Genomic DNA, 11,137 nt, shown 5'->3' with positions numbered 1-11,137 from the left:
AGGCCGAGCCAGACTCTACTCCCACCCTTGGGCTGCCAGCCCTGAAGGGGACTCGGGAGGCTGCGAGCAGGACGGAGGCAGAGGCCAACCCTTGGAGCAAAGGGGGCAGGACGAGGCTGGTCGGATGGGCCTGGCACGGAAGTGGAGCCCAGGCCACGGAGACGTCCACGGCCCTCCGGTGCACGGATGGTGGGGCCTTGGCGGGCTGGGGGCAGGGTGTCCGAAGTGTGACGGTAGGCAGAGGAGGGCAGAGAGGCCTGGGTTCCAGCCCGGGCCCTGTTCCTGGCCTGCCACGTGCCAACAGCCAACTCCCCTCTTATCTAAGAGGCCTCAGTTCTCTTATCTGTGAAGTGGCCTCCACGGCTCTGACATTCTCTGAAGCGTGACTGAGAAGGAGGGACCGTGAACACGCTGGATCATGTTCCCTCCTTGGGGAGCCTGGAGGAAAGACAGAGAAGCAAGAGGCATCTCTGAATCAGCGAGGGAAAACCCAGTCCCGGCACAGGAGGCTCCAGCAATACCTCTGACCGGAAGGCTCCGGACCCCGCGCTGGACCAGGAGCCCGTTGAATTGGGGGCATCACTTTCTGCTTGTTTGTAAGACCTGTGTTGTCAACTCTGCATCTGCCTGAGACTGTCCCAGGCCCCCAGAGCTCCGTGAGGGCACGGGCTGTGTCCCACCCCAGCACAGACGGCGGGGCGGCACTATGGGGGGGTGTGGTGCCCCTGTGAGCAGCCTCGAGCCCCTGAGCTATTGCCCCCGCACTCTCTGCCTCCCTGGGTCAGGAGGCAGGGGCAGGGGGACCAGGCAGACGACCACACTCATGTCTATATGCCCCCTGCCCCCAGAAACTTGGGAATCCTGGGATCAGCTTATGAGGAATCACAGCCACTTTGGAGAGGGGAAGCAAGGACCTCGGGCCCCAGACGGCACGTGGGCAAGGTGAGGTTCATGAAAGGCAAGCCTGCGGACCCTCAGAGACCATCAAACCATCCCCTGCCCCCTGACACACGCAGATAGGAAAACCCAATCAGGGCTCTGACCGGTCTGAGGGTGTTTCCCCCTTCTCAGCCCAGCGTACCCCAGGACAGGGATGGGTGCAGAGCACGTAAGAGCCATCAGCCTTGGGGGCCAGGGTGATGGCAGGAGCACGAGCTCAGAGTCACAACTGTCCTGAATGAGTTGTATGACTTTGGGAGGCATCTGCTCCTCTCTGAGCCATGCTCTGTTCACCTGTAACCGCCTTTCTGGGGTGCAAGGGACCACGGTGAGCTGTGGTGAGTGCTCAGAGCAGAGCCTCAGTGTGTGTCCTCCCTCCCCTCCTCCAGGGGGACTGGGCACTTTGGGGGAGCCTCAGGACATACTTTGCTGATGTCAGCAAAAGTGAGGGGTGTAGGGACAGCCACCCTGCCTCTTGTCTGCATGGGAGGCTAGGTTGGAGGGCAGGGGTTGGGGAGCTGGAGTTGCCACAGCCAGGGACCTGGCTCTTGGCGTTACCAATCAGCATTCTTGGCCTTCCCCAATCAATAGAAATTGATAAGAAGACAGACAAGAAATTCAGGCAAGGCTTTACTGGGGCTCCTGCTGCAGCAGGAGGGAGCGAGAACACTTGCTGGCTCACTGAGGAGGGGTGAGCTGGGGAGGGGTGTGTCCAGGGGTCAGGCCGGAGGGCTGGCTTAGGGGGTCTGCCCTCCCCTTTGGTGGTGGTGTGCGCGGTACCCTGCTTTTGCTCCCGGCTCTTCAGAAGTGGCAGTTGGGTGTTTGGTCTTTTTGTATCTTGCTGTCCATCATTTGCCCCAACTGCACATGCACGCAGTTATTTTAGTCCCTTATAGTTACTTTGTATTTTGTTGCTCAAGGAGACATTTGTCTGTGTGCCAGCACTGCAGCAAAGGGTCCCAGGTCCCGAGTTTGGGCAGTTGGTCCCAGAAAAGACAGTGGGAGGTGAGTGGGCAAGATGGATGTGGCAGGAGGTGTTGACAGCTTCTAGGGCGTTGGCCATCTGATAAGCCCTGTAGCTTCCTAAGCTCCCAAAGACTTCATGAGATTTATTTGTTTTCTTTGGAGTCAGGTAAGGTGCCAGGTGAGCTGGTTTCCAGCCTCGGCTTTGTGGCTGGCTGCTTTGTGATCCAGAGCCAGTCACTACCCATCTCTGGGCCTCAGTCTCCCTGCCCATGACCTTCCTGCCTGCTCCCTAGTGCTGCTGGATCCAGTTTGTTTGGCTGAGTCGCCCAATGGCTCCCCGCCTCAGTTTCTTCATCTGCATAGTGGGGATAAACACAGCTACCACCTGGGAGATGTGAAGGGGGTTGTCCCCTCAGCACCCAGTCCAGGGACGCAGTAGGTGATCAGTACCTGTCCGAGTGCAGGGAGCAGGGGGCTTGGAGGAACAGACCCTGGGGGAACGGGAAGCCGAGAGAGGATCTTGTGGGCTCTAGGACTCCCTCCTCCTCTCTCCTCAGTGTCTCTGTGCCTTTCATTCTCTCTTGGTTTCGGTCCCTCCCTCTGACTTTCAGCCTGTCTCTCTCCGTCTCGGTCTCTCTCTGCATCTCGCTCTGTCTCTGTCCCTGTCCCTGCTTTTCTCTGTGTCTCTCCTCCTCACTCTCTCCCTTTTGTTCTCTGTTTTGGGCCTTCTTTGTCTCTGTCTCTATTTTTCAGACTGTTTCCTTCTGTTTTTCTCCTTCCCTTTCCCATTCTCTCTCCTCTCTGGAGGCCCTCTGGCTTCATTGAACTGCTGGGCCAGGCTGGGGTGGGGAGAAGGCCGAAGCTCTGGTGACACTTGGGCCCCTGAGGATGCTCAGTTCAGTGCCAGGGTCAAGGAGATAAAGGCCAGACAGCCCAAGAGCTCTGTTAAGGGATGGCTGGAACCTCTGCCTGGGGAACGTGGGGGCTTCTGACTGGCTACGGGATCTATGGGATGGGTGGCTGAGAACACTTGTACCACTGTGAGTCTAGATATTTTCATTTAAGCCAGCTTCCTGATCCCCCAGAGCCAAAGGCCTGGCCATTCCCTGTCCCTCTGAAAGGTGATGTCTTGTCAGAGGGACGAGGAGAATGTGGTTGAAGCAGGTGGTTTCCCAGGGCAGAGCCTGTGGGGGTTACTTAGAGAACAGAACACTTCTGGAAACCAGAACCATCTGGGAGGGCTTCCTGGAGGAGGTGGTCTATGAGGGACCAGGAGGGAGCCTAATAGGCCCGGGAGCTCAGCCTGTGCTAGGTGCTTTATTTATTTATTTTTCAATATTTATTTATTTATTTGGCTGCACCGAGTCTTCGTTGCAGCACACAGGATTTTCAGTTGCGGCTCGCAGGATCTTTAGTTGCGGCATGTGAACTCTTGGTTGCAGCATGTGGGATCTAGTTCCCTGACCAGGGATCGAACCCGGGCCCCCTGCATTGGGAGCTTGGAGTTTCACCCACTGGACCACCAGGGAAGTCCACTGTGCTTTAGAAACCTCACTGGTTTCTTCTTCTGCAGGGTGGGGATAAGCACAGCCACCACCTGGAAGATGTCGAGGAGAGTGTGTTGTAAAACCCAGCACCTGGACCAGGTGTGAACCTAACAAGTCCCTTTTTGCAGATGAGGCCAAAGCATTCCCGGAGGGGTCAAGCGGCTGCCCGTGGTCACGCGGCCAGCGAATGGCGGGCCAGGGCTGGACCCATGCTCTGTGCAGTGCTGGTACTGCCTCCCCAGCTGCTGATGCCCCTGTATCCGCAGCGCCCCTTCTTCCCTCCCTGGACGTGGGGTAAAGAGAATGGGTTGTGTGGCCTTGGATCAATTGCTGACCCTCTCCGGGTGTATCACCTGGGACAAATCAGACCAGTGGCTTTCTGAGAGGGCCTGAGGAGCCCCAGGCCCCTGTACTAGGGCTGCAGGGCCTATTGGAGGGGGAAGGAGGTGAGCATGTGGGCTTTGAGCCCCTACCTTGCTTGGTCCCGAGGGTCTGCTCTTTAATCTGTTTTAACTGTGGCCTCCTGAACTTCCAGGTTCTCTGTAAAGCCTCCTATTTCCCTGAATTTCTAGGATCGTATGTACCCCACACTCCTTTACCCCAGCCATCAGGGCCCCCCCTGCCCCCAGGCTAGCCCCCGACCCCAGAACTCAGGCCAGGCCAAGGCCAGCAGGGGCTGGATGGCCTGGGTCCCTGTCCTGGGAGGCTCCAGGGCTTGAAGGGCTGCCAGAGTTGGGTGGCCGGTGTCCAAAGGACCTTAATGGTGTGAGGTGTCTGGGAACTGGTATCTCTTGGGTCCTCCTGCCATCAGGCCTCTGTGCGGGGGTCTGGGATCGGGGCTGCTCTGGGACCAGCAGACCAGACACAGAACAGTCTCGCCCTTCCCAGGGCAGAAGCTGGGGGTGCATGTGACGTAACAGGAGAGGCTGAGGCCAGTGGCCCCTGCAGCCTATGACAACACAAGAGCTACGCTGGCTTCATCCTCCTTGGAGGCAGTGGAACATGGTGATCAATACACAGTCTCCAAGTCCCATGGATGGGGCTGCAGCTCTGCCTCTGTCCTCATTAGCAGGACACCTTGGACGCGTTGCTTAAACTCCCTGAGACTAGACTTCCTTCTCTGCAAAGCAGAGGCAACAACAGCGCTTGTCTCCTAGGTTTGATGCAAGAAGAAAAGATGATGCCTGCAAAGCACTTAGTTGGCACGTCGTAAGTGCTCAGTCAGCGCTGGCTCGCATTCTTACACTCCCTTCCCTCCGCATGCATCCCTGGTCCTCAGCACATCCCCTTATTGTGGCTTTTACAAAACGTCCTCGTGACAACGTGTTCACACGTCCACGTTCCCCATAAACCATGCTTTCCTATAAGGCAAATTGGGATCTGGTCTTTCTCATCTATTCTTGGCCCGGCCCATGGTAGATGCCCAAGAAATGTTTGTTGTATAAATGGGTGATTGATTTTGGCAAGATGCTGAACCCTTCTGTACAATGGTTTCTCCAGTGGGAGGCTTGGCTGATGGCGTCTCGTCAGTAACATAGCTGGTGAGAACAGCAGTTGGACAGGTCAGATGCAGATGGAGTGTCCGACGACTTGAGAATCCAAGTGTCTAGCTCTGAGGTTGATTCTCTCTTACTCCACATTGCCTCCACCCGGCTGTGTCTTTAGAGGCAAGTCACTCCCCTTCTCTGGGCCTCTCAGCCTCTGTGTGTTCTGTGAGGCCCGCAGACCATGTTTTCTGGAAGGGCCTGCCTAGATGTGGAGTTCAGCATTAGGGGACGCCCCCTAATGCATTGCTGTCCCCAAGCCCCTTTCCAGGAATGATTCTCCAGCTCTGGGTAAGCCGGTAGAAGGTGTTGAATCCAGGCTTATTCTCACAGTGGGATGTCGGTGGTTGCCAGGTTGGCTGACATTCAAAGGTATTGAATCTCTGCTTTCTCAGCACAAGGAAGAGCCAATATCAAAGAGGATACCCCCAAATTCTCTGCCACTCCCTACTTAATCAAAGGTTTGGATAAAATAAGGATGCTTATGGAGGAGAGCTGGAAGGATAAAGAAGCACATATTTCTATAGACAGCCCCTTCCCCAATCTACCTGTGAATCAAGCCAAACCCAGCCATAGCGATGTTGTGAATCACTTAGTTTAATATTCCACCCTTGCCCCATTTATTAAACTACACCCAGTGGTGGGGGCATTTCTCGCAGTTCTCAGGGCCTGGAAGAGCCAGGCTTCTATTCCTCAACTGGTTTAGTTTTAACTTCTGGGCACCATGATTCACAGAATTGATTGCATTTCCTTTTTTTCCTGGGCCACCAGGAAACTCACAGCTAAGTCTGCCAACCAGATAGGACGTCTCTCCCTGTCTTTTTCTTTCTTTCCCACTCTTTGACTTCATTTTCTCACTTAAAAAGATCAGTCACATCCTGTATGTATTTTGTAAGCTGTCTCAAATCCTTTCTGTTAGGATGTGGGCTATGAATCCATGAAAGAAGTGGAAGCGTTGAGTCTTCCTGTGGAGTGGATGCTGGAGGAAGAGATGTGGAAATGGGGAAGGGAGAGCAGGAAGGCTGCTGATGGCCAGAAGTTCATGGAAAAGCCCAGGTCAGGGAGCAACCCCCAGGAAGGGAAGGAGTGCAGCCCAGAGGAAAATGATCAAGACAGGGGCCAGGTACTGAGTGAAGGAGGCTCGTCAGGGGCCTGGTCTGGGAGCCTTGAATGCCAGGCTACGTTTCTAATTTTTTTTGGCCGCACCGCATGGCTTATGGGCTTTTAGGTCCCCGACCAGGTATCAAACCCAGGACCCTGGCAGTGAGACCACCGAGTCCTAACCACTGGACTGCCAGGGAATTCCTAAATTTCTATTTTTTGAGGATCCATTCTGCCCCAGGCACTTTACATATGTCCTTAATAATTTCTACATTATTCCAGGCTTTATGAATTAGGAGACTGAGCCTCAGAGAAGGTAAATCATTTGCCCAGGGTCCTGAAATCTAAGAAATGGCAGAGCCCAGACTGGAACCCCAGACAGCAGCCCCCAGCTGTAGGCTTTGCCCACCTTCCTTTATCCTGGGACCATACGGAGCTGTGGAAGGCTTCTCAGGGGATGATGTCATCAGATGTAGGTTTCAAACAGATCACTGCTGCCTGCAGCGTGGAATGCAAGTCAGTCTGGGGTCTGGGGGACCAGGAGGCAGCTCAGGTCTCTGCTGAGAGATGATGGTGGCTGGGACCAGGGTAGCAACGGGGATGAGGGTGGGGACAGAGAGGATGGGGTGGGGTCAAGAGAGATTTGGGAGGGAGAGCAGACGGGTCAGGTGGTGTGACTTTCGATGCTGGCGGTGGGGAAGGAGAAGATGTGCTGCGGAGGCAGCTGAGTCGGCCACCTGCGGAGATGGGGCTGATCTTACCTGACCACAGCCCCGCAGGCCTAGACCTTGCCCAGTCCAGTCCCCCCACGCGGCGGAGCCATAGATGTCCCAGAGCCGAGGAAGGAGTTGGTGATTCCTGAAGGTCCCTGGTGACCTGGGCTGGGGTTTCGGGGCTCTGAGGGGACAGTGTGGATCCAGTTGGGTGACTCATGGCCCCCACCACTTCCTGCCTTTAGAGCCGCTAGCCCCAGGCGCTCTGGCCCTGCAGGAATTAGTGGGTATCCTGCCTTCTCACTATGGCTGAATCAGAGTAATAGGGAGAGAGTAAAGGGACAAATTAAACAGTTAATCCCACTAGGGGATTGTAAGTAAAGAAAAAAGTATGGGAGACCCCTGTAAGTTAATGATCACTCAAGAAAACAGGTTTGCTTAGCCACAAAAGCAAGCAAGCTTGCTTAACAGTGAAACAATTCAACAGAAGCATGAGACATGCCCCAAAACAATAAAACAATGGTGGCATGAGTCCCACATCCTGCTCAGTGAGCTCAGTAAGTTAATGACCCCTAGGACGTGCTCTCTGCACACATAAAAATCAATCATTTACACTCGTGGCTTGACCACATAGGGACAAGAAAACTCCCTGGCCCAACTTGGAGGAGGAGCTGATGATGGAAGCATGACATCTGCTCAAGAATGAGGAAGAAGGTGGTTATTTCCTCCTCCCCACTTTTCCTTTGATTATAAAACTGTAGCCCACTAAGTTCTCGGGGCGTGGCACCCTCTTGCCCATTCGCTTGTCAGCTTCACAAGCGTCCTATTCTAATAAATCGCTTCTTATCTATCACTTTGCCTTTCGCTGAATTCTTTCTGCTCTGAGACATAAAGAACCGGGGCTTCTCAAAGCACCCCCAAAATGCCACCTAGTGGTTTCGAGAGCCCTCGGGGCCCTTCCTCCATCCACCTGGGGGTCCAGGATCCTGCTCTGGGTATCAGGGGCACAGAAGGGTGTTGGGGGTGACCTGGGAGGTCCCAGAGGGGTGTGTCCATGTAAGAAACTGAGAGGACTCAACAGGTGGTGAGAACTCTGATTTCTAGAACAGCACCTATATACAGAAAGTGCCCAATAGATGTTTTTTCAATGAAGAAATGAAGGAAGGAAGGAAAACCTTGGATCCAGTGACTGCTATGTCATCTCAGGGATGTCATTGCTTTTCTCTGAGCCTTGGCTCACCCAACTGGAAAATGGAGGAGCTGGTCTGATGGTTTCCAGCTTGAAGCTGAGGATTCTGGAAAGCAGAGGGAACTGTTCCCGTGGTGCTCAGGGGTGTGGGACATGGAGAAAGGCCACAGGGCAGGGTGTCTAGGAACTAAGCTCTGCAGGTCCTCCCTCCCTCCCTCCCTCCACTGTTGTCCTAGGAAAGCTCAGGTACAGACTCTGTGTGTGTGTGTTGGGGGGGGGCTCCCCCAGAGTGGAAGAGCCCACAGCTGGTGTCAGCTATCATGGGAACAGCTCAGAACCCACTCTGACTGGTCACAAGGCCCGAGACAGGCAGGTTCCATGCCCCGATGGTGCCAAGGCTCACCTGGGCCCAGGTAGCTTATCCCCGTGGGCATCATATGACTTCCCCAACCAGAGTTATACCCTCCTTACCCAGCAATTCATAAACAGTCAGTGCTGGGGTCTCTAACTAAAGGCCCAAGGGTCAGGTCTGACTTACAAATGAGTTAGTTTTGCTTGAGCCATAGTGTTCTGCTTTTTAAGAAACATTGAATTTCAATACATTGGGCAAAGCAGGCTCTATTCCCTTTGCCACAGTCGCCACTTGTCCCTATTGTCTTGTACTTGGTAGCTTCACACATGTTATCTGCCTGACCCCTGAAGGCATTTGGAAACTCTGAGCTTGATCAACAGTCCTGCTTTGTGGACAGGGAGACTGGAGCAGGGAGAATGGAATCCTAGATGACCAAGAGGTTGGAAGAGCCCTTGAGATCACAAAGGCCTCATTTTCAGATCTCTGTCCCAGTATCATTTCTTTGGAGACCTTCCCTGATCAAAGCAGCACCCCTATCCTCTCTGTCCCGTACCCCTCTCTGTTTGTCCTCATCACCTCCTGACATCCCCCTCTCTAGCCTCCCAGTTTATTCTCTGTCCCTCTTGCTACTCTGTGTGCCCCATGAGGGCAGGGACTTGGTTTCACCGTTGTATCCCTAGTGCCAGAATAATGCCTGGCGCATGGTAGCTCAAAAAAATTGTTGAAGAATGGGGAAAATGAGGCGCTAGGCATGGTAGCACCAGCCCCAGAACCCCTCCCTGCTACAGTTTCCCTGGGTGGTTCCAGGGACGTCCTGGAGTTGTGCTGGAGTCTCATGGTCACCCAGCAACCCCCAGGCCTCTGCCCCTGCACAGCGCTGTGTTTGGAGGCAAACCCAGCTGTGTCCTACCTGCCAGAAGGGAGAGGGGCCATGATGTCATCTGGCTCCCCCACCCCTCCTCTTCCCAGACCTGACGAATCATGCCTGGAATCCCAAGTTCAAATAGACCACAGCCTGGGTGTGCAGGAGGTACCTTTCGTGGGTTGTGGGCGGGGCAAGGGTCTGGGCAGGTCTTGGTGTCTTAAGTGTTCTCAGAACCAGAAGAAACTAGAGGAAGGGAGCAAATTGCAGAGGGTGGGCAGGGAGACTGGGAGCAGGAAACTCTTCTTATTTTTCTTCCAAGAGAGACTTTATTTTTTTCAAAGGTAAAAATATTTGCTTATAAAAACTGAGCACAAAGAAAAGGTAAAAAGGACACGCTCTTCTTCCTCCCAGGTAGAGGCCTCCACAGTACAAGCCCCTCTAGGGTCAGATGGCCTGGGCTCAAGTCCTGGCATGACCACTTTCCAGCTACGGATCTTGAGAGGGTCTTTACTTGTCGGTGCCTCGATTTCTTCTTGTAAAATGGGGATATTTGTGTTCTCTCAGCCTCTCTGCCCACTCTCTGCTATTGCCTCCTCCTTTCCTCCAGCTCTGAGTACATTTCTTTTTAAGACACCATGACCTGCCCAGGCCCCTGCCCTGCCCACAACCCATAAAAGACACACCCTGCACACCCAGGCTGTGGTCCGTTTGAACTTGGGATTCCAGGCTTAATCAGTACCTGTCAACCAGTATTGTCGTGAGGATTAGATAAGTAAATCCATGGAAGGGGCTTAGAACAGTGCTTGGCACACAGTGAGGGCTATGGATGCGTTTGCTAGCATCTCATCATCACCTGTCATCATCATCATCACCATTGGCCTCACCGTTATCATCATCGTCTTTGCAGACAGCTCTTTATGCACCAACCTGCCTTCCTCCCTCTTTCCAATCTGTCCACCCACCCATCCACCCACCCACCCATCCACCCACCCACCCATCCATCCACCCACCCATCCATCCACCCATCCATCCATCCACCCATCCACCCACCCACCCATCCATCCACCCACCCATCCATCCACCCATCCATCCATCCACCCATCCATCCACTCACCCATCCATCCACCCACCCATCCATCCATCCACCCATCCATCCACCCATCCATCCATCCACCCATCCATCCACTCACCCATCCATCCATCCACCCATCCGTCCACTCACCCATCCATCCACCCACCCATCCATCCATCCACCCACCCATCCATCCATCCACCCATCCATCCACCCATCCATCCACCCACCCATCCATCCATCCACCCATCCATCCATCCACCCACCCATCCATCCACCCACCCATCCATCCATCCACCCATCCATCCACCCACCCATCCATCCATCCACCCACCCATCCATCCACCCACCCATCCATCCATCCACCCATCCATCCATCCACCCACCCATCCATCCATCCACCCACCCATCCATCCACCCACCCATCCATCCATCCACCCATCCATCCACCCACCCATCCATCCATCCACCCATCCATCCATCTACCCACCCATCCATCCATCCACCCACCCATCCATCATCCATCCACCCACCCATCCATCCATCCTTCTCTAATGGGAATATCCCCACATGCTCTTCAGGAACCTGTTTTATATACTCCACATTACATTACAGATAAACAAAATGGCTCAGGTCCTGGTTAATGGGGAGGGGTGAGAGTGATGGAAACAAAATCATTGAGCATCCTTGAAGTGCTGTTTTGCTGGGTTCCGTATCCATGTGGCAAACCTAGACTCTGCCTCAGTGCTTTTGGGTGTAATGAACTTTGCAGATCAAGAACACTTGCAATCAGGTATGTTGGCAGTAAGAAGGATCGTTCCAGGAAGATCTTCGAAATCAAAAGTAACC

Source organism: Globicephala melas, chromosome 1 (genome assembly GCF_963455315.2).
Source record: "Globicephala melas chromosome 1, mGloMel1.2, whole genome shotgun sequence".
In the NCBI taxonomy this organism is placed as follows: Eukaryota; Metazoa; Chordata; class Mammalia; order Artiodactyla; family Delphinidae; genus Globicephala; species Globicephala melas.
The sequence above is the reverse complement of the archived record's forward strand: the minus strand, read 5'-3'. Positions refer to the sequence as shown.